Raw genomic sequence first — 23,672 nt, 5'->3', positions numbered from 1 at the left:
TCTCTATATATTTTCTGTAGTTGAGGTTGCACAGTCTTTCCCACTGTTCCGCACATTTCTGCTGTAGTTTAAGTACCAGCTCCATGTCTTCACTTCCCCCCTTTAATGCCTTTTCTAGTTCCTTTTCTGTTCCTTGTAGGTCAGACAAAAGCCCCCCTTGCAGGCCTTTTGATTTTGCTATGGCTACCCCTCGCATCACTACCTTGAAGGCTTCCCATAATGTACCTGCCGAGTCAACGCTACCCGTATTCGCCTCGAAGTAGTTTGTAATCTCCTCCTTATGTCCTCCCTAAAAACCGGGTCCTTAAGCGGCTCCGCTCAGAGGCGCCATGTCGGAATCCGTGCTCTCTGAGGGCAATATTGCCACCCGAGAACCAGGGCCGAGTGGTCCGAAAGGACCCTCGCTTTGCATTCTGCTTGAGTAATCTCCGTTATTATCTCCGACGTGGCAAAGACATAGTCCAGCCTTGTATGTAGCTGCTGCGGGGTGGAGTAGTGCGAATATTGCCTTTCTTAGGGGTATTTAGTTCTCCACACATCTGCCAGACCAAAGTCGTCTAGCAGTGTCTGCAGTGCTTTAGCCACTGGGGTGGGTCTATCTATCTTGCCATCTGATCTATCTACCCTGGGGTTTAATACACAGTTAAAATCCCCACCCCAGATCACCGCACTACCCATACACGTACTAAGGTTGGTGCACAGAGTTCTGAAATACGCTGCCGTATTCTGGTTGGGGGCATATGTGTTTACAATGCTTAGCTCCTTATTCTCCACTAATCCTCTCAATATGACCATCCTCCCATCCGTTTCCGCCACTTCCTGTATTAGTTGAAACGGGACATGCGGCACCACCCAGATGAGTACTCCTCTAGCATAAGCAGAGTATGACGAGCCCACCACAACCTCTTTCCATTTCTTCACAACCATCTCCATCCTTTCCTGTGTCAGATGTGTCTCCTGCAACAGTGCAATGTCTATCTTTTGCCTGCACAGTTACAACATGACCTTATTCCTTTTCAAATAACTGTTAAGCCTCCTGACATTCCACGTGATTATTTTAAGATCCCCCATGGCCCATTAGAGTTCCCCTTCCCATTCCACCGGTGCGGTCCAGATCCCACTTCTGCCTCAATCGGTCTAGGCTCATTCCCCAATTCAAACTCCCTACAACTACAAACACTCCAAACATCCCTTCCCCTCTCCCTCCAGCTTCCCTTCCCTTCCCCAACAACACCCTCCCCAACTGTTGCCCAGCTCCATCCCTGGATCTCAGGCACCCCCGCATCTAGCCCTTTCTGGTGAAACCCATACTCGCGGCTCAGCAGGGTGAGGCCGCCCTATTGGCTGCCTTGTTACTAGTTCTCGGGGGTAGATAACCGCGATCCTGCTGCTCCTATTGTTTTGAAGTTGCTACGCCGAATGCTCTCATTTTCATGTGCGCTATTATACATCATATTCTTGTTCCAAATTTGCTACGTCTAGCGCTACTATGCTCACTTGCAATTTTAATTCTCTATATTCCAGTCCAATAGTATCACAAAGTCTAGAGGTGTAGATTATAAGTCAAATGTCGCCAAACCTCGTACTAAGACTTCCCTCCTGCTTATCCCGTATCGTACATGATACCGTCTCCTCACTCATCATGCTCCCGGTGATCCTGTTCTTCGTTTCGATCTGGGCAGCCCTGCAAGTCCAACCATGACGCTGCTTCCTCCGGGGTATCAAAAAACAACACCCTGCCCTTATGCAAAACCTTCAACTTCGAAGGGTACAAAAGCATATACTGAAAGCCTGCTGTACGCAGTCTCCTTTTGACCACTACATAGCTGTATCGCTGCCTTTGCACCAACATAGTGTAGTCCGGGTATGCTGTGATCTTGGAGGAAGCTCTGTCTATTGTTCCACCTTTACGAAAATACTCCAGGATCTTCTCTCTGTCCTTATAGTTCAAAATGTTCGCAATTATCGGCCGCGGCGGTGCCCCAGGCCTCGGTCTCCTCATCAGGGCCCTGTGCGCCCGCTCCACTGTAAATCCTTGCGAGAGCTTATCTGCTCCTATTTCTTGCAAAATCATGTTTTCCAAATAGTCTGTGGGGTCCTGGCCTTCTTCCCCCCTCCGGCAGGCCGACCACCCAGATGTTGTTCCGTCAGGCCCTCCCTTCTGCTTCCTCCACTCGATTTTTGAGGTTGGCCACTTGTTGTTTTAGCACATGGACCTCTTTCACATTGTTTGTGCTTACATCCGTATTGATCTTTACAGCGCTCTCAAGACCGCTAGTTCTTTCTGCTAACGCTCTGACATCTTGTCGCAGCAGTGTGACTTCAATCCCTACTGCATCTATTTTGTTCTCTTGGGCCGTCCGCAGATCAGCCATTTCTGCACCCCACTTAGTACTCAGGTCTGTTATGGCCGCTAGGATCTGCTGGTTTTCCCCTCCTAGGGTGTCATCCTCAGTGGCCGCCACCACACTCTGTGTTGGGGTCGAAGAGTCCTGTTGTGTTTTTGCCTAGGTCTCCATCGTGGGCTGTTTACTTCTGGCTTTCGGCCCTTTCACCAACATCCTGCTGTCCTTATTCCCCACCTGGTACTAGACCGTCAATGTTGTTGTGGCGTCTGCAGTTCAGTTTCGTGCAAGCGCGTCCTTCTCATTGGACTGCCCTGCCCAGTGGCGCATACAGTAGTATCACGAGTGGGCTATGTCCTCCCACGTCTACGCTCTGGCCCCCTTTGTCAATGATTTCACACCAGTACTGTATTTTGTGCAGGTCCCTAGGGCCCCCAGTATTGCATCAGTCCCTGGGCCTTGTCCCAAAGGGGCAGCTATTCATGCAGCACTATGTTCCATTTGGCATTTCCTCCCAACAGGGGCGAGCCAATCTGTACTTGTTGCACATTCCAAGAGTGAGAGAAATGCCCAATGCAAGTCCAGGCATCCCCCTGACCCTGTGCCGCTTGCCGCCTGTACTATGCTTAGTTTGCACTTTAACGTTGACTGTACCACCACTCCAGGGCCCGCCACAATTAATCATGGACCGCTCGCGGCCAATGTTAGCAGCTGATCCCTCCGCTGCCTGTTATGTTGAATGTGGCCGTTTACGAGCGGCTGGGTGCCGCACAAGCATCAGGCGCCTGCCTCTGCAACCTGTGGCTCACCGCCGTTGTCTGCTACTCACTTGCAGTCCGTGTCCTCCCTATGCCACACTGCTGCCTGCCATCCTTCATAGTGCGGTGCGTGGACAGATGGAAGGCACACAAACACCCGGTGCCCGCTTCCACACCTTGGGCTTCGCACTGATATATGCGATTCGTTTGCGGTCGGTGTCCCCATCAAATCCGCGCTGCTGCCTGCTAGGAGCGGCTATGAGCCGCACGCACCTCAGGCGCCCGCCTCCATAATGCGGGCCCTGTTGCCGTCAGTCTTATTTCGCTCGCCGGTGTGTTCCACAAGCTCCAGCGCCGCCCGCCACACTTTATTGTGCAGCTTAAGTGCAGCTGGGAGCTGCGCAAACTTCAGGCACCCGCTCCCGTGGCTCAGCGAGTGAAAGCTCCTCTACCCCAGAGCCCGAGCCCAATGTCACAATGTAACTTCCCACTGGAGGCAAAGCTTTGCGTTGTTTCATGCAGCTAGTATCTGATGCAGGTCGCGCTATGCGGATGCCATTCAGCTGCATCTCATGACATCTCCCCAGGCTGCGAGTCCATTGTTGTCCGCCATTTTGGCAACACTGTAGCCTCGCGGCTGCGTCTTCGAAGTTTGTTTTCTTTTAAATATCTGGAGCGATACTCGTGCTTTTCAGGACAGCTGCAGGGCATGTGTTCCAACGTCCATATCTCCAGGAGCGCGTGTGTTGTTTTCAGGCATATTTCAAGGATCTTCGTCGGATCGGCAGGAGCTGCAAACGAAGGCACGTCCTAATCCATGGCTAGTTAGCCACGCCCCCCGACCAGAGTATAGTTGATGCACTTTAATGAGATCTGATAATAATTGTGGTACCACTTTAGAACTGTATATATTTGCCATTGTAGATTTTCTGAGCACAAAGTGAGTTATTGTGATAGTATACATAACCTTGAATATTAATTATGTAAAGACTGTGTTTTAACTAATACAGTGTGTGGACATTCCTTTGTGGGGGCTTGGGGACTACACTGTACTTAAGAACCAGCCTGCATCACCTCCTGAGAAGCTAGGCCTTGATTGCTCATCCATTGCTACCTTAAAGAGAATCTTGGCTGGGGTCCTCTGTGCCTCTCCTCTACCATATCGAGAGCCGAAGTACGGACCCCGCCTCTAGTCTTTACATGCACCATATTCTGGGGAGTCCTAGGTGCAGTGGTGGCCCTCGGAGTTGGAGGGTACTGCCAGCTGAAGCCACGACAAGGCCTACCGAGCAAGGAGGCCACCCGGGACCGACAGAGCGGCTGGTGACACCGGCACCAGGCGATGATGCTGCCTTGCCAGGAACAGAGGGTGCGGTTGCCGCCCACCAGGGTCATCTGTTATGCTGTGCTGTTGCAGGGAGGAGGCAGGCCCGCAGATCACTGAGGAAAGTCCCCTGACAACCTGAGGCGAGGTAGGAGGGATGGACCAAGCATCCCTAATGAGTTGACAGAGAATAGATGGCTGCACCTACCCAGCCACGCAGAGCTTAGGTGCCTATTCCTGCACATACACATCCCGCAGCTAGAAGGATGTCTTTGAATGGTTATGGTAAACGAACCAATCCCCTCAAAGGTAGGGGTATTTAAGGAGAATGAGGCAGTAGGAAATTGTTTATTTCTGTGTCGACGGTGGAGGAAGAGGCGAAGCAGGAGACCAGGGAAAGGAAAGAATGACTGAAAGAGTGTGGCGTAGACTTCTGGAATGAGTGTGATATTGAAGAAAGAGTGAAAGAGGGTATGCACTATTGTGTGTGCGCGCGTGGGTGGTATATACGTGTGAATAACGGACTAGTGTAGGGTGTGAATTTGAGAAGACTGGTACAGGGTGAAATAAGGGTGACTGAATAATGGAGTGGGAGGATTAGTGTTAGTGGGATTAGTAGTAGTGGAGTGGTAGAAGGAGTAGTGGTAGTGGAAGGAGTGGTTGTAGGGAGAGGAAGAGTTACAGAAGGAAGAGGAGTGGTATTAGTGCAAGTGGAGTAGTAGAAGGGAAGAACAGTTAACATCAAAGGGTGGACGAAGAGGGCAAGGAGGAGAGGCACATTACAGGGCCGGGAATTTGGTCGGGAGGAGACAGGGTGGGAGAAAGTGGAGTATACGGGTCAGGTAAACGTGGGTGTAAGTGAAACCAGGTGAAACGTACCGAGCGACTGATAGGCACCGTCTCTAATTCTCCCATTAGAACCCTAACACTGTTGCGAGTAGGGAAAGTTATTAAGCCAATTAGGTGCCAGCTAGTTGGCACTTTGGCAGCCTGGCTTTCACTAAAAATTGTTTCCCTGACAGGAAGGGTTACCGTTCAGTAGCATTAACCGGGGTATATGGATGGATGGATTAGGGAGGGTTCAGACGGGAGACATGAAAGAGAGGGACAGCCATAGAGCCCACAAAGTGACCAATAAAAACCGGTGTACTATTCTTGGTGCTCCATATCTTTCTGTGCATCTGTGACAGAGACAGAATTTATAAATCTCCGGCCACATCCAGGTTCAGTAAAAATCACTTTGTCTCAGAAGTGGGGTCGGACAGGAAAATAGTAAGGAAGTGTTACTGGATTATATGAAAGCCTGATGTAAACATATGAAAAAAGGAGTGGCAAGTCCATAGAACCACCTTGTCTTTGTGGAATGTTGTGAGGAGATTCTCAGCTGAGAGAGCCTGGACCTCACTTAACAGCGAGTGGAAGACACTACTATTAAGAATGCAGTCTCCCATTTCACAAACTGAAGGCCGAAGGAGGAAGCCATAGTCTCAAATGGTTTATAAACCACAATCCCTAGAAATATTTTAAGGCTCAACACAGGGCCTTGGCAGGGGGAACAATTGTCAGTTGACCATTGGATTAGACACAAAAAAAACAGAATTCTCGATTCATGCAGGGGCCAACAGATGAGACATGCAAAAATCTGTTTTAATGTCTGCTTTGGCCAAATCAGAGATGAATGACAGCACATGATTGAGACAGACCTGAATGTGACTGACTCCCAAGAGCAGACATCAAAATCTTGACAGCTGACTCATGTGCTATCTGCAAGTGGAGTACATCCTCGCCTCTTTAATGATCCCCATGTTATCCCAACACCGTCCCAGATAGGCAAGATCAAACCCTCAGAACAGCTCAATGGGTTCAGTAATTAGGGTGTGGGGATTGGAAAGTAAGGTCCTCTTGCTAGGATAGGTCTTTGCTGAGCTAAAAACGGAAGCGATGATCCTTTTCGAGATAGATCTAAAAAACAAAATCTGTTGAGCCAAAAAGGAGCTTCCAGAATCAATAATCAGTTGTGACTGTCCACGAGCTTACCTATAATTCTGGAATCAGCGGAAGAGGCATTGATGCATAGCCCATTAACTTATTCCAGGAGAGAAACAGGGGCCATCGAGAGTTTGCCCCCTAAACCATCAAGGAGGTGTAAGGGGGTAATTTGCAATTGGCTCGAGTTGCAAAAGGGTGGATGGGTCAGCCGACAGAAGACCTCCCAGAGGATGTCCGAGTTCTTCTTATTTTCTGCGGGGAAATGGAACAATCAGCCCTACCACTGAATTAAAAATACCTGCTCTGTGAGTTGTTCCCATTGAGAGCCCATGCCAACAATTATAATACGAAAAATTGGGTCGACCTAGAGCCCCGGTTGCTGCCATAGACCAGGACCACCCAGTTGTTTAAAAGAATGCTCCGAATGCCGAAAGATCTGTGTGAGGTCAGCAGCACTGATGTGATCCCTTCGATCCCCCAAGGACCAGTGTAAGTGGATTCTCAGCAAGTCTACTGCAGACCCATATCCATACACTGTGCAGTCGCTCATCAGAGATACAAATAGATCCAGAAGGAGACAGGAGGAGCATCTCATGAGGTTCCCATTGGAGGCCAACTAGTGAATATCCTCCTTCACCACTTCTGCAATTGCCATTATGAAGGCTTGAGCCTACTGTAACCGATACCAATAACCTGACAGATCAAGGATCAACCATCAAATGCTGAAGAAAGTAATCGGTACAGAGATTATGCAAGACCCTATGAGCAGAGGCACTGCTAGAGGGGGTGATGAGGGGGCTATAGCCCCGGGTCTTTTGGTTGTAGACCCGGATAGAAGCTCAGGTGCGACAACCGAAATGCTACCTAGCCCGGAGTCCCGCCAGTTCCAACATTAGCTTAGACCCTGATCTTTTCCAGGCTTAGCAACACCCCTGCCTATGAGGCAAAGAATTGTTTGAAAGTATGTTTGTTTGAGGAAGAGAGCCAGCAACGCCCTGCAATCCAGAAACAAGGCCAATCACTCACTTCCAGGAAGTGCACCCTCTGGTAAGTAGGGAACGTTCTTCTCATGTCTGTATGGCACACTATCCCATTGAAGGCCATGGATTTAATCAGGGATACAGAATATTTCTACCAGATGACCTAGAGGCCAAAGGGACACTAACAAAAGGTGCCTGCAAAAGGGTGTGGCATGAGGCAACTTGCAGAAACTGTGCCTGGAATAGCAAGTTTTCAGGCTATGGGAACATGTGGACAGATGCAACCTCAGGCAACTGACCATCTTGTTCATCACCCCAGTGAAGATTCAACAGGCAGTGCAGAGACCAAAATTGAAGCATCTAGACTGGAGATGCCCACACCCAAAAGCAAAGCGAAGAAACCGGTGCGGATGAGGTCAAATGGGAATGTGCAGGCAAGCACCTGTGAGATCCACTGCGGAGAGCCAATCCCACTGATGGACGAAAGACTGAATCTGCACAGAGTGATCACTTTGAACGTCTCAGATGAAAAAGGTCAGGGCTTTAAGTGGGCCGGCGCCTGCCGTGGCTGGACCCCGGCAGTCTCCGAAATTTAGTTTTGAGGCGGGGCCCTGCCGGGGCCCACTAATCTCCCCTGGCAGCCCCGACCACTACACGAAAAGGCATTTTTTTCTACAGCCTGAAGCTCTCGTTCGTGAGCGATAGCTTCAGAAAAAAATGCCTTTTAGCCATAATGGTGGCGCCGCACCTGCGAGGCATCCCTTTAATCAAGTGATGCACGTGGGCCGGCGCCACCATTATGGAGAAATCGTGAGGCCGCTGGAAGCAGAGGCCTTGCTTTCTAAATACTGAAGCTCCTGTGGATTCGCAGGAGTTTCAATCTTTAGGAAAAAAGGCCTCTGCTTCCAGTGGCCTCACCCTTTCAGCCTTAATGGTGACGCTGCCCCTCCTCAGCTGGCGAGGGGCAGCATCACCATTAAGGCTGAATAGGCGAGGCGCCGTCCCCTGCCAGGCAAGCCTATACAAAATAAACGCAGAGATCAGCACCCTCTCCCGCATTGGGGAGAGGTTGCTAATCTCTACAAAAGGCTGCCTGGCAGGGGTGCCAGTAGCCCATTGAGCCGGGGCTCGTCAAGAGGGCGTGGCCTACCGGGCCATGAAGACCCCCGTTGTTAGGCCACGCCCCCTCGATGAGCCCCACCTCAATTTGTAGTGCCACTTAAGGCACTGAAAAAGGTTGAAGAGGTTACACTCACCTGGCTCCCACGGGGGCGTCGGTCGAACCCGGACTGCTGCGGCCTCCACCAATGTGATGCGTAGTGCAGAGATGACAGACTGGGCTGGCCCTCCTAATCTCGTCTGCTTGACCCGTAGAAGTATTCTCCTGCAAGTGGAGAGAGGAATTTAGCCACCCATGGATTCTAGTGATGGCACCTCCCTGCTCTCCCCACTAATCAACTCTGAAATCCCCTTCCAGTACTCTCACCTTATATTCTTGAAAGATGAGCTCTCCATCCTGCGTGGATTGCAGGGGCGCGTCGATACCAGTTGCTTCACTGGTTCGAAGGCGTTGGGAGAGTTCCGGATGAGAATTGACTCTGAGGTTTCTGGCAAAGACCAGTAAGTATTAAGTTCATAGAGTTCAATATGTCCGATGTTCACTCTTGTCTCATTCCTTTCTTATCTTGCAGTTGAGTTCGAGAAAAGATGGTCTCGTGGCTGCTGATGGCGTTCAGGTAAGAGTCTGTATTACCCAATGCTGACGTAAATGATGCATGTATTTAACGTGTTTTCTCTCCGTTTTAAGATGCGGCGTATGAAGAAGTGGAGAGTTAAAGAATAATGCCTCCGGTGGTAAATCAGGTAAGTCTATGGTGGTAAGAGAGATTGTATTTGTTGGCTCTCTTGGCTCACCTTGTTATTTCTTTTGTCCTCAGATGCCGGAGTCTGGCGAAGAAATGATGGAGGCAGCGCCGAATCGAAAGATGCTGCAAGGACTGGCGAGTATGGCGCGGCGCAGCAGCTGGCGATGCGACGCGTGCAGAAATATTGTCCTTTCCAGGTGCGGAGACGTGATGGTTCGGAATCAGGTGAGAAACTGGAATAAAGTTTGTTTTCTAACCTTGCCTCTTCTTTCCTCTTTCTCTAGGAGCTCCGGATTCAGGACGGGCGTGGCAGAGGACTGGATGCTGACTTGCAGGCACGGTGAGCGTTACGCTGCTGGATGCAGAATAACGCGAAGCGTGTGCTGCTGTTCGGGCGTGGTTTAATTAGCCTCAAAAGTAGTCCCAGGTAAGAAGTCCCTAGAACCACACCCGAGTAAAAAATAGTCCCTGTAGTAAAATAGTCCCCTCCAGGCCTCACGTTGGCTTGGATTAATTTGCAGCATGGTCTGCTTGAGGTAAGTAACGACTAAGAGCCTGGCGCCTAAGGCGCCAGGACTGAACCCAGACAGCCCCTAGACGGGGCTGCTGAGGTTTTAATAAATGTCTGGATGCCTGCTCCCGGGGCTGATGGGCTTGGTCCAGATGCCCAGGGGTAGGCATCATGACAGCACTCCCCCCCCCCCTCCCCAAGGCCCCTCCTAAAGTTGTTCTTGCCCTGGGCACTGTTTTGTCTGGGAAGTTCCGATGGACTTTGTTCACCATCCGAGGTGCATGAACGTGGTCACTGGGCTCCCATGACCTTTCTTGTGGTCCGTAACCCTTCCAGTCGATTAAATAAAAAAGTCTTGATTTAACCATCTTAGAGTCTAGGATATTTTTTACCTCGAATTCAGGTTTTCCATATATTAGGATGGGGTCTGGTGGTTTGGTTAATCTTGTCCAGGGTTGAACTGGTTTTAGAAGTGAAACATGAAAGACACGATAGATCCGCATATTAGAGGGTAATTCCAATTTGACGGCCACCGGGTTGATAATGGCTTTAATGGTGTAAGGTCCCAAAAATCTAGGATTAAAAGTTTGACTTCCTTTTAGAGGTATGTGTTTTGTAGCAAGCCAAACTTGATCTCAAATCTGGTATTGTGGAGTTACACTTCTATGTTGATCAGCTTCTTTTTTGTATTTCTCTTTTGCTTGTTTCAAATGTTCCGTCGCTTCCTTAAAGGCTCGTGTAATAGTAGAGTGCAGATGAGTAACTGCAGGCATTTCTAAGTGTTGAGGCGAATCGAGTTCGGAGGTTCGAGGATGATGTCCATAAACGGTACAGAAGGGGCTTTGTCCGGTTCCTGAATGTACAGAGTTATTGTATGCATATTCGGAAATCCATAAAATATCCTTCCAATTGCTTTCGGTCTGGTGTAGCATGCAACGTAGGTATTGTTCAAGAGTCTGGTTGGTCCTCTCCGTCTGACCATCGGTCTGGGGATGCTGACTGGTCGATAACCTCACGTCGATTTGCGCCAATTGGCAACATTTCTTCCAAAATTGCGAAATGAATTGACTACCTCGGTCAGAGACCAATACGGAAGGAAATCCATGTATTCAAACAATGTTTGAGAAATTCCTTGGCCAAAATTGAAGCGGAAGGTAATCCCTTTAAAGGAATAAAGTGGGCCATCTTGGAAAAAAGATCCACAATAACTAGAATGGTGTTAAATCCAATACACAGAGGTAGATCTGTAATAAAGTCTAAAGACAAAGTGTGCCAGGGTGTGGGTGGAATATCCAAAAGTTGTAAAAGACCAGCTGGTTTTTTCTCCTGACTTTTGTTTTGGGCGCAGATAGCACAAGACAGCACAAATGACTTTACATCTTTTCGCCAGGTGGGCCACCAGAACTGTCTTTTAATTTTAGCTCCAGTTTTCGCGATACCTGGATGTCCTTCCATCAGAGCGTCATGGTAATTGGAGATAACTAGTTCTTGTAGTTCCTTGTGTGGTAGAAATAGACGCCCTTGATAGTAAGGTAGGTCATTGATGACTGAATAATCTTGGCCTTTCTTCACCCAGTCCTGCAAGGCTGTTGAGTCGAAAAGTTGCTGGATCTTTAAATTAATATCTTCTAAAATCTGTAGAGTAGTTATACCAAGAATTCTTTGTTCTGAAATTATAGGCACCGGTTCTGGGTTTGAATATGCTTCTCCCATCCCTATTCGGGAGAAGGCATCTGCCTTACCATTTTTACAACCTGGTCGATAAGTAATTACAAAATCAAATTCAGGAAAGAATAATGCCCATCGAAGTTGACGCGATGATTGGCCCTTGGCTGTTTTAAAATACTGCAAGTTCCTGTGATCAGTGATTACAGTGATGGTATGTCTGGCACCGAGAAGGTAATACTGACAAGCCTTGAAGGCGGATTTGATGGCTAACAACTCTTTATCGGTATCCGCATAGTTTAATTCGGGTGCTGAAAACTTTCTTGACCAGAATGCTACTGGATGAAGTTGACCGGTTTCAGGATCCTTCTGGGACAGGACAGCTCCCTTAGCTAAAAGGGATGCATCGGTTTCAACTATGTATGGAAGCTCTGGGCGTGGATGCTTTAAAACAGGTGCAGACGTGAATTCGATTTTAGCTCTTGGAAGGCCCTTTCAGCCTCTTCAGTCCACAAGAAGCGTTTATTTTTTCGCAAAAGTGCTGTGATGGGATGTACAATATGTGAGAATTCGGGAATGAATCTGCGATAGAAGTTAGCAAATCCAAGCATGCTTTGTACCCCTTTAACTGAACTGGGTAATGGCCACTTGATGATTGCGACCACCTTTTCAGAGTACATTCAAACCCCTTTTGGAGTCAGGATAATTCCAAGGAATTCAACGTCTGTAGAATGAAAAACACATTTCTCCAATTTTGCGTACAACCTGTGCTGGCATAGTTTCTCAAGGACTGCACGGACGTGCTTAACATGGTCTGATTCTGAGGAGGAGTATACTAGAATATTGTCTATGTATACGACAACACAGACGTCAATGAGTTCACAAAGGACATTGTTCATAAAATACTGGAAGGCTGCTGGTGCATTGCACAACCCGAAGGGCATCACCTGGTATTCGAATAACCCGTACTTGGTGCGAAAGGCAGTCTTCCATTCATCGCCTTTCTTTACACGCACCAGATGATACGCCCCTCGGAGATCTAACTTAGTGTAGATACAAGCATCCTTTACTTGGTCTAGTAATTCGGGAATCAGAGGCAATGGGTATCGGTTCTTTACCGTAATCTGATTTAATGCGCGGTAGTCAATGCACGTTCTAATGTCACCTTCCTTTTTAGGCACAAAGAATAAAGCTGAGGATGCAGGGGACTTGGATGGACGAATAAAGCCATTAGCAAGGTATTGGTCCAGATATTGTCGTAGGTGAAGGTTTTCAGGTTCCGTAAGGGCATAGATCCTACTGCATGGAGGTTGTGCACCGGGTGTGAGGTCGATTTGACAATCATATGATCTGTGAGGTGGTAAGGTGTGTTCTTTTTGAAAAACATCCCGAAATTCTTGATATTCCTGAGGCAACTGCACGACTGGATTAGTGACTGTGGCCAGGCCTTTGTTCAAGGTTTTTTCCGGGTAACAGGTGTGTGCACAATCCGGGAAGGTCACTCTCTTCTCTCGCAATTCTATACAAGGATTATGTGTTTCCAACCATGGCATTCCCAGAATTATTTGGAATTGCGGGGCCTTGATTAAATCAAACACAATGGTTTCTCGATGCCCATCTTGACCCAACAATGTCATCTAAGTAGTGGAATGAGTTACGGGCCCAGAGGCAATTTCAGGTCCATCGACTGTGGTGATGACGTCCGAAGCGGTCTTTTTGCAAAGGGGTAGATTCATCTTTAAGGCCAATTCGTGGTCCATGTAGTTTCCCTCGGCCCCACTATCAATGTATGCCCTTACTGCGTGCATACGTGATGGCTGCCTTGGATCAATAAGGACCATTGGTATGATTAGGTGCGAAGTCCGAGTGTCCTTCTTTAAGCTCAGCAAGCGGACCTCTACGCTTGTTGGGCGTGGCCGTTTCCCGAATAAGGTTCTTTTGGGCTTTTGTCCGCAACTCCTACCACTTTCTCGGGTGGTTTTATAGGGCAGTCCCGTAGAAAATGTCCTGAGGTTCTACAGTACAGACACAATTGCATCTGCCGTCTTTTTTCTCTTTCCTTTTGAGTTAAGGGTCCTTTAACCCCCCCGATCTGCATAGGTTCTGATACATCTGTTCCTTTGGGGTTAACGTTGGGTTTAACCAATACCGGATTCTCGAACTTAGCTCGATCAGCCTTTCTGTTCTGAAGTCGGTGGTCCAACTGAACCACTAAGTCCATATATTCCACGCAATCCTGAGGTGGATTCACAACTTGAGCCAAAACATCTTTGAGTTCTCCCCGAAGTCCACGATGAAATAATGTAATTCGTTCTACCACCAGCCTATTGAAGGTTGCGATATAGGTTAGCAGATCTGGATTACCCTGTCGTAAGGATAACAGTTTGTTATCCAGGGCCTGCCCCTGTGAATGTCTGGCAAATAGTCTTTCCATGCTCATTTGAAAACCCTGAAAATCCCGAAGAAGGAGGTCATCCTGGTTGACTAGTGGAATTGACCAATCGGCAGCGCTGCCACTAAGATATGATAGTACAAAGGCTACTTTGGCTTGGTCATTTGGGAAAGCTCCTGGTCTGCTTAAAAAGTGTAAGCGGCATTGGTTCATAAACACGGCAAACCTTTTAGGGTCCCCAGCAAAGCGTTCAGGTGGAGCTAACGGAATAGCCCCTGGTAGGATTACTTGCACCGGATTGCTCGATGAAGCAGGGGTTGGGTTACCCCCCAGTCCAGGTAGGGGCGTTTGCCCAGCTTGGTTTTGCAGCAATTGTCTAGCAAGGTCATCAGTGCGCTCCTTTGACACAATCAGTTCTCCACTGAGGGCATTAGTCTCACTTCCGCCCTAAGTTCCCCAATTAATTGGGCTAGTTGGTCGGTCTCGGAGGATTCCATGGCGCCCGGGTGGGTATTTGTAGAGAGGCTTTGCGTTCTGTTACGGTCACCTGGCTCCCACAGGGGCGTCGGTCGGACCCGGACTGCTGCGGCCTCCACCAACGTGATGTGCAGTGCAGAGATGACAGACTGGACTGACCCTCCCAATCTCGTCTGCTTGACCCGTAGAAGTATTCTCCTGCAAATGGAGAGAGGAATTTAGCCACCCATGGATTCTAGTGATGGCACCTCCCTGCTCTCCCCACTAATCACCTCTGAAATCCCCATCCAGTACTCTCACCTTATATTCTTGAAAGATGAGCTCTCCATCCTGCGTGGATTGCAGGGGCGCGTAAATATCAGTTGCTTCACTGGTTCGAAGGCGTTGGGAGAGTTCCAGACGAGAATTGACTCCGAGGTTCCTGGCGAAGACCAGTAAGTATTAAGTTCATAGAGTTCAATATGTCCGATGTTCACTCTTGTCACCTTATATTCTTGAAAGATGAGCTCTCCATCCTGCGTGGATTGCAGGGGCGCGTAAATATCAGTTGCTTCACTGGTTCGAAGGCGTTGGGAGAGTTCCAGACGAGAATTGACTCCGAGGTTCCTGGCGAAGACCAGTAAGTATTAAGTTCATAGAGTTCAATATGTCCGATGTTCACTCTTGTCTCATTCCTTTCTTATCTTGCAGTTGAGTTCGAGAAACGATGGTCTCGTGGCTGCTGATGGCGTTCAGGTAAGGGTCTGTATTACCCAATGCTGTCCGGTAAATGATGCATGTATTTAACGTGTTTTCTCTCCGTTTTCAGATGCGGCGTATGAAGAAGTGGAGAGTTAAAGAATAATGCCTCCGGTGGCAAATCAGGTAAGTCTATGGTGGTAAGAGAGATTGTATTTGTTGGCTCTCTCGGCTCACCTTGTTATTTCTTTTGTCCCCAGATGCCGGAGTCCGGCGAAGAAATGACGGAGGCAGCGCCGAATCGAAAGATGCTGTGAGGACTGGTGAGTATGGCGCGGCGCTGCAGCTGGCGATGCGAGGCGTGCAGAAATATTGTCCTTTCCAGGTGCAGAGACGTGATGGTTCCGGAATCAGGTGAGAAACTGGAATAAAGTTCATTTTCTAACCTTGCCTCTTCTTTCCTCTTTCTCTAGGAGCTCCGGATTCAGGACGGGCATGGCAGAAGACTGGATGCTGACTTGCAGGCACGTTGAGCGTTACGCTGCTGGATGCAGAATAACGCGAAGCGTGTGCTGCTGTTCGGGCGTTGTTTAAATAGCGTCAAAAGTAGTCCCAGGTAAGAAGTCCCTAGAACCACACCCGAATAAAAAATAGTCCCTGTAGTAAAATAGTCCCCTCCAGGCCTCACGTTGGCTTGGATTCATTTGCAGCATGGTCTGCCTGAGGTAAGTAATGACTATGAGCCTGGTGCCTAAGGCGCCAGGACTGAACACAGAAAGCCCCTAGCCGGGGCTGCTGAGGTTTTAATAAATGTCTGGATGCCTGCTCCCGGGGCTGATGGGCTTGGTCCAGATGCCCGGGGGTAGGCATCATGACAGAAGAGGTATAGGTTGTGGATGGAAACCTCCACCGTCCTTCTCCACTGCTAAATACCTGGAAAAAGAGTCACATTTGACAACACTCTCCTTAACCTTAGAAATGCTCTAGGGGCAAGTGGCATCTGCCAAACATACAAATGTGCTACTTGGAGGAGGTAAAAGAGGGGATTAAACTGAGCCGCTTTTCTTGTCTTAGTCAATCTTCCATACTGTCACCAAGAGTAATTGGCTGCAAAGACTGGAAGGGGTTCTGTACTCCTGCTCTCTGTACGGTAGAGGAGAGGCACAGAGGACCCCAGCCAATATTCTCTATTGTTGGTAGCAATGGACGAGCAATCAGGGCTTAGCTTCTCAGGAGGTGATGCGGGCTGGTTCTTAAGTATAGTGTAGTCCCCAAGCACCCACAAAGGAATGTCCGCACACTGTATTAGTTAAAACACAGTCTTTATATAATTAATGTTCAGGGTTATGTACAATATCACAGTAACTCACTTTGTACTTGGTTATCTACAATGGCAAATCTATACAGTTCTACGTGGTCCCACAATCACTATTCAAACTTTTTTTTTCAAACCTATTTATTACATTTTAGCATATTATCATTACAAAACAGAGTTCAGCAAAATTCACATATCCGCGAAACAATAGCAGTAAGTATAAATAAAGAAATAGAGAGAGAAGAAAGAAAAGAAAAAAATAAATAAAACCCACACCCCATCCCAAAAATAAACAAGAACAAATGATATAAAGCATTGAAGAAGACCAGAATGCATATGCCAAGAAAACTTTTGAAAACATCGAATTACAAAATATCTACATAGTAATATCAAACAACACAATCACAATAAAATGAACAAATAAAAAACATGCATGTTCACTTATCTGAATACAGGATAAGCCTTCCATATCTTATCAAACCAATGTCTCTTCCTTTGTGTTGAATATATCACATTTTCAATATTGCATGTTCGATACATCTCCTCCAACCAACTGTTCTGTGAGGGGTAAACAGCCGATTTCCAATTTCTTAAAATTAGCTTCTTCGCCAGCATCACACCACGTAAAATCCATGTTATCTGATGAACACTCAAGGAGCATAACATAGTGGTTTCTCCCAAGATTAAAGTTTCAAAATCAAAATCCAGGTTTTCACCAAGAACCTTGTTCATCGTTGTTGCAAGTCCTCCCAAAATTTCCTGACCTTCTGACACTCCCATAGCATATGTTCCATAGTACTACAAAAGTGACCACATCCCCAACAGTTGTCTGTCAATGATAATTTTAGTTCCTTCAATTTCACTGGTGTCCAGAAAACCCTATTCATGATCATAACTTGTCTGGATCTTTCTCCCACATTCAGTGACACTATTTATATTTTCACATATCTCATTCCATCTTTCTGCAGACATCTCCTCCTTCAGGCAACAAGACCATTTCCTGTGGAGCTTATCATTCCCTTTCGCAAGACTGTTCAGTAAATTATACATTTTGGATGCTGAATGTTCATTTTTGCCAATCCTATGTACAACTGCCGGCAAATCTGATGTGGTCAAAGAAGGAATTTTCACTGCTTTCTTTAACTTCCTATACACACCATATGTACACGATGATAAATCATACTCAAGTCTCAGAGCTCTAAACGTCTTCCATTTTATTCCCATAAAGAGGTCCGCAACTCTAGCAACCCCGGCTGACAACCATGCAGGCCAGAATAAGGTTTTATTGTTCAATTTGATATCCGGGTTCATCCAGATGGACGAAACCCCCGTCTTACCAGGTATCAATCCTGCAGACAGCTCATATGATCTCCATGTCGATCTGAGGAAATCTGTTAAAGCAGATCGGTTACCCCGATCTATTGTGGTAGTGGACAGAAGTGCCCCAGTACTTAAAGGCCCCGCACCTCTAGCTTCTGCCTCAGCCCATTCATCACCTACCTCTTCCAAGAAAGGTAGAACATGTTGTAAAGAAAAAGCTTGATGATATTTTTCAAAGTTCGGGATATTTAACCCTCCTCTGTCCTCTCGTAACTGCAATTTCCATAGCTTTAACCTCAGTGATTTCTTATTCCACAAAAAGCGTTGCAGGATATTAGTCACCCTTCTCCATGTCTGGTTACTCACCGGAAGGGGGATTATATGCAAAATGTAATTCAGTTTCAGAGCCATAACCATTTTAATAGCATTAACCTTTCCACCAATGGACAGGCCTCGTTCATTCCATCGATCCAACTCTAGCTTCATCTTTTTTAACATCATGTCCAAATTCAGGCACATCATGATTCTCAAATTTCCGGTAATCCAAACTCCTAGATACTTCATTTGTATCAGGCACCAACTGAAGCCAAGGCTCTCCAGAACCCTACCATTCGTCAAGTTTGAACCTGGCAAAGCCTCCGATTTAGACCAATTGATTTTGTAATTTGATAACTGACTGAATTCTTCAATCAGACTCATCAATTCTGGAATGGAAGAATCCATCTCCTGAATGACCAGCAGCAAGTCATCAGCATAGAGCCACCAATTTTGGCATATCCCATTGAATTCGACTCCCACAATTTTCTCATTTGATCGAATCGCTTCCGCCAAAGGTTCAATTGAAATTATGAAGAGCTGTGGAGATAGGGGACAGCCCTGTCTCGTCCCTCGTTGCAACTCAAACCTCTACGATATAACTCCATTCGTATTGACCTCAGCAATTGGATTTGCGTATAACAATTTAACCCAGCTCATAAATCCCAGACCAAATTTCATCTTCTCCCTTGTGTTCATCAAGAAGCTCCATTTCACCTGGTCAAAAGCCTTCTCTGCATCCAGAGACAAGGCAACAGCTTCCAAATTACGTTTTTGACAAACTTCCAGTGTAAGCAATAATTTTCTCAGGTTGACAGACAAAGTTCTTCCTTTGACGAAACCTGCCTGGTTCGGATGAATAAGTTTGGGAATTAGCTTTTCTAACCTACTGGCCAATATCTTTGAAAGAATTTTAGAGTCGCAATTCAACAGGCTGATTGGTCTATAGCTACCTGTTTCAAGCTCAGGACGACCTTGTTTATGTAAGAGCGTTATAGTTGCATGCCGCAAAGTTGGCGGTAGTATCCCTTTTGACCTACTTTCTTGAAACATCTCCTTCATTAGTATCAACACATCTTCTGGCATTTCACGGTAGAATTCAATCGGAAATCCGTCAGGACCTGGACTCTTCCCCAAACTAAGCTTCCAAATTGCCTTCCTTACTTCATCAAGAGTAACCTCTGAATCCAAAGTCCTTTTCATCATTTGTCAACTGTTTTATATCCAATGACTCCAAAAACTGATTTGTCCGGTCCAAGTCCACATGAGTTTCTTGAGTTTCTTCACCATACAAGTTGATATAGAAGACTCTTAAAACCTCATTTATTTCAGCTGGGTCTCTGGTCACACCTTGATTACCCTTTATGGCATGAATTGTTCTGTTTACCTCCCTCTGCCTCAACCTATGGGCCAACAGTCTGCTACATTTCTCACCCCCTTCATAATACCTGCAGTTGGTTTTGAAAATCATGAATTCTGCTCTTTCACTCAAAATGTTGTTCAAATTATATTTTAGTTTCAGCAATTTTGTCGACTTCTCTGAATCAAAACTACACATCAGATCCTTTTCCAAAATTTTGATAGAAACCTTTAATGTTTCAGCCTCCTCAGCCTGTCTCCTTTTTTTAATCCCTGATAACTTTATTGCCACTCCACGCATCACACATTTGAAGGCCTCCCATGCAACACCAGACCCAACCTCACCATTCCAATTTGATTCAATATAATCCTCAGCCTCTTTAATTAACATCTCTTTCAAACCCTCCTCCTTTATAATCATAGTGTTCAACCTCCAAACCTTGGATCTGTTCGAAGTGTAACTGAGAGACATATCCAATATAATAGGTGCGTGATCAGAAATCAAGATAGATTCAATTTCACAATTTTCTACATTTTGGGTCACCACTCCCGACGTCAAAATGAGAGCTATACGAGAATATATATTATGAGCATTGGAATGAAAGGTATATTCCCTCCCACTTGGGTGCTTTAACCTCCATACATCAGACAAACCAAAATCACTTATTAGCAAGTGTAGACTACCATCTCTGCACATTTTGCAGGACCTATCCCCAAAGCCGGGTCAACCACCAGGTTAAACTCTCCGCAAATCATCAAATCCTTTTTCCCCACAGTGAGCATCTTGCGGCGTAGTCCATTAAAGAAAACACCACTATTCATGTTTGGAGCGTATATATTACAAACTGTGAATTCCAAATCCTGTATCTGGAGCGTGACGAACAACCAGCAACCTTCTTTATCTGATTTAGAGCTAACAATTTTACCTTGGAAATTTTTCTTAAACAAGGTGGATACCCCTCTCGAACTGGAGCCATAAGTGGAGTGTAACATTTGCCCTGCCTAACACTTCTCAAACTGAATTGCCTCATCACTTGATAAATGAGTCTCCTGCAATAGGATTATATCTGCCTTCAAGTGTTTAAGGTGTGTAAGAACCTTCTTCCTTTTAATGGGATTACTCAAGCCATTAATGTTCCAAGAAACCACTCGAAAATAATCTCTTGTTAAATTGGCTTGGACCGCCGTGTCAATCTTATGTAAACCGGACTCCCTCAAAATATCAAGAAGAATAAAATTAAAGAGACCTAACATAAAAGACCAACAAATGAGACAAAATAAAGGACTAAAGAAAAACCTAAACTGAAAAACAAACGAACCTAATCTAAAAAACATACCATAAGACAGAGCTGAACTGAGAATAGAACAAGTAACTAAACTGTGTCCTCTTTCCTAACAGAGAGCTTCAACTCCCTATAATCTTTAAGCCAATAAGAATCGAACAAAACATACCAAATCCCTCCACATGAAAAAAAATATATATTATAATACCCAGGAAACACTATGATGCACTCTCAAAGTAATTACATACCTGAGATATTAACCTCAGAAAGAACATAAGGCAACAACCATATAATGAAAGAACCATTAAAAGCTTCTCTCATAAACCCCCACGTACTTGCCCGAAAACCCCAAAACCCATTGTCATTAATCCAAAATGGCAGATCAAGATATCGAGTAGTAAACTAATCGCTTCTTCTCAACCGAGAACCAAAATTCAAATGTAAGGATGTGCAACAACGACGCATCAATAATACTAGACAGTTTGCACATGACATTAGTAAGGACAGTACTTCGAACCCTAATATTAACAGCTGCCAATATTCCATGGTCCACAATGTCCCTTGGCTAACATCCCTACAATCGCAAATGGCCTCATTTGTCTAGCAGCAATGGATATATCTTTGAATAACACCAACCCACTGTCTACATTCGATATATGCCATCAATATCACTATGCAAAGATGGAACTACTACACACGCTTCATCAGAAAACACTGTATGTTCAAGATAATGCAAAGCCAAACTGTACAGTGGAGCCAGCGACATATAATAATTTGATTTCATAAACTATTTACAGTCGTGTCGATAAAAAACCCATGTTTTAAATTAATGGTTCACCATATCAGTTCAGTTCGATCATTTGTGATGTGAATATTAACAATAACTAGAGCACCTCACCCCGCACTCATAATACTCCAATATGTAGAACCCACGTAGTATAGCTGCCAAGGTAATATCCTGAGAAGGCTGTCAATTATTTTGCATATGACCATGTTCGAAATCCGGCACTACCTATGCATTACTTACAATTTGAACAAAGAAATGAAATAAGTGGCCTTGTTTTCAAACACAACCCATATATATATGTACATGAGTTTACCTGACCTCACTATGCAGCATAATACAACATGTGTACTATCCATCTCATATATGAGAATGCATTACCCAGAAACTCAAATGAACCCTCCCCTTCCCTACACACTCTGTATAGCCTCACACTGAGAGCACACACGCTGCCACTAGGAGTTCGTCTGAATTGACCTGAAGATGAAGGCTTAAAGCAAGTTCCTTTAATTTCAGTAATGACAGCTCTTTACAGGGCTCAGAACTCTATAATGAGTAAGAACCACATGCCATGTATTTAAATGGGCCATGGGGCAAGAGGTACATGTCTTATCCGCACAAATAGACACAGGGATATGTCCATGTTGTTTCATGCACAAAAAAGAATCTAACAACAGATACCGGCAACCTGACAGTCTAGTGACGGAAGGGGTGAATTCATATGTGCATACCTCTGGACGGAGCCTTTGTCCCAATAACCTTGGATTCCCATGAAAACCGTAAACATAAGAGAGAAAGGCGACCAACATTCCTTAAATTACGGTATCCATAATCCCACATTACAACTTCCAGCAATTGTCCTCTGTATGAAGGTGGAGCGGAAGAACATGAATGCCGCCTCCTCATTAAGTCAATAGCTGAAGGTGCAGCATTACAAACCTGCATATGTTAGAAATGTATTCAAAACAACGGTCGCGTAAATAGCAAACTATTTCAGTTCCCGCCTTGAATGGAAGCAATGCTGTAATATATGTATGTGCGCATACACATAGGTGTCATATCCGCTAGGATCAGGTCGCACTCCTGCACTCCCATGGCTAATATCCTGTTCTCCCCCTTACTAGATCGGCAACGGCCGAAGGGCAGTAGCTCTCGTGCCTCCAGAAGATGACCATGTGACCAGCAATAGATGTTACATATGCAAGGACAGCCACTAAACTTGTTTCCCGGCAGAATAAGTACTGCGGCCATTGCATTACTCGCACAAAAAGCTCAAGCCAGGTGAGGAAATGCAAACACATCCACAGAAAGTAAAGTCAAAACATCCAGAAAAACTTGCCAACATCAGCTCGCCGATTGCACCACTAAACATAGCTTTTCTCGGTCTCAAAAGTACTGGGCTGCCCCCCCCATGTCCGCATAATTTAAGAAACAGACTGCGCCCCTGTTTAATAATTAGGACGGGCTATCTGTGTGTCGTGTTTCCGACAGATGTTCTGTGTAATCTTTACTCAAGTGCTATGAGTCGGAGAGAGGAGCTGCGTAATGTACTGTTGCAAAGTTTGATTGTCATCCTGGCTGGATGTCCATGTGGGAGAGTGGTTAACTTCCATCAATTGAGTTATGTATATGTGCTTTTAAAAGGACGAAGAGGGGGCTTTTCTTCTTGGTTTTAAGGGGCAGAAAGTGTAGCCAGTTATTCAGGTATAAGAAAAGCTTAAACCGCAAAACGGAACCACCGGAGGGCAGACAGACTGCAAACAAGAAAGTGCATGCAAACAAAGGCACGTTGCTGCCGAAAAATATATGCAAATCGCACCTACTCCCCCCTAACACAAATCCATGCAACCTGACTCCAGCCCCGTTCACAAGACCCCATGGAATGACCACCAGGCAGGCAGTTTATCCCCACTAGAGGGCCAAAGCATTCATACCTGATTCACTCCGCCATTACCATGAATAAGTGCATCAACTGTACGGTTAAAAGTCACACAAATCAGTTTGTAAAGGAAACCAACAATAGATATAAGAGGAAAGCAGATAGTTAGAACAATTGGCAGAATACTGGCCCCGTTTACCTAGACACAGATCTGTGTGGAGATCCCCTCACCTGGGCAACCTGTAGAATAAAGATATATCACAAGTACAGTCCATATATTGTTCACCAGAGTCTTTCCAATAGTTCTGCAACCCCAAAGTACCTGGTGTTGTAGAGTTCCTTGTCAGGAAATCAACGGCCCTTCTTGGATGCAGTCCCTTTAAGTCAGGAGCCATGGGTCGTCGAACGTCAGGCGATGAACAGGATGAACTAT

General features: G+C 46.0%; 1 protein-coding gene across 25 annotated transcripts in view; it reads right to left on the bottom strand.

Annotated features, from left to right (window-relative positions):
- PPCDC (phosphopantothenoylcysteine decarboxylase) overlaps window positions 1-23,672 on the bottom strand; it is a 728,417-nt gene that overhangs the window by 616,556 nt on the left and 88,189 nt on the right. The window lies entirely within an intron of this gene.

The sequence above is a fragment of the Ambystoma mexicanum genome, chromosome 11 (genome assembly GCF_040938575.1).
Source record: "Ambystoma mexicanum isolate Mex_15411 chromosome 11, UKY_AmexF1_1, whole genome shotgun sequence".
Classification (NCBI taxonomy): domain Eukaryota; kingdom Metazoa; phylum Chordata; class Amphibia; order Caudata; family Ambystomatidae; genus Ambystoma; species Ambystoma mexicanum.
Note: the sequence above shows the minus strand (reverse complement) of the source record. Positions and strands in the feature narration are given on the sequence as shown.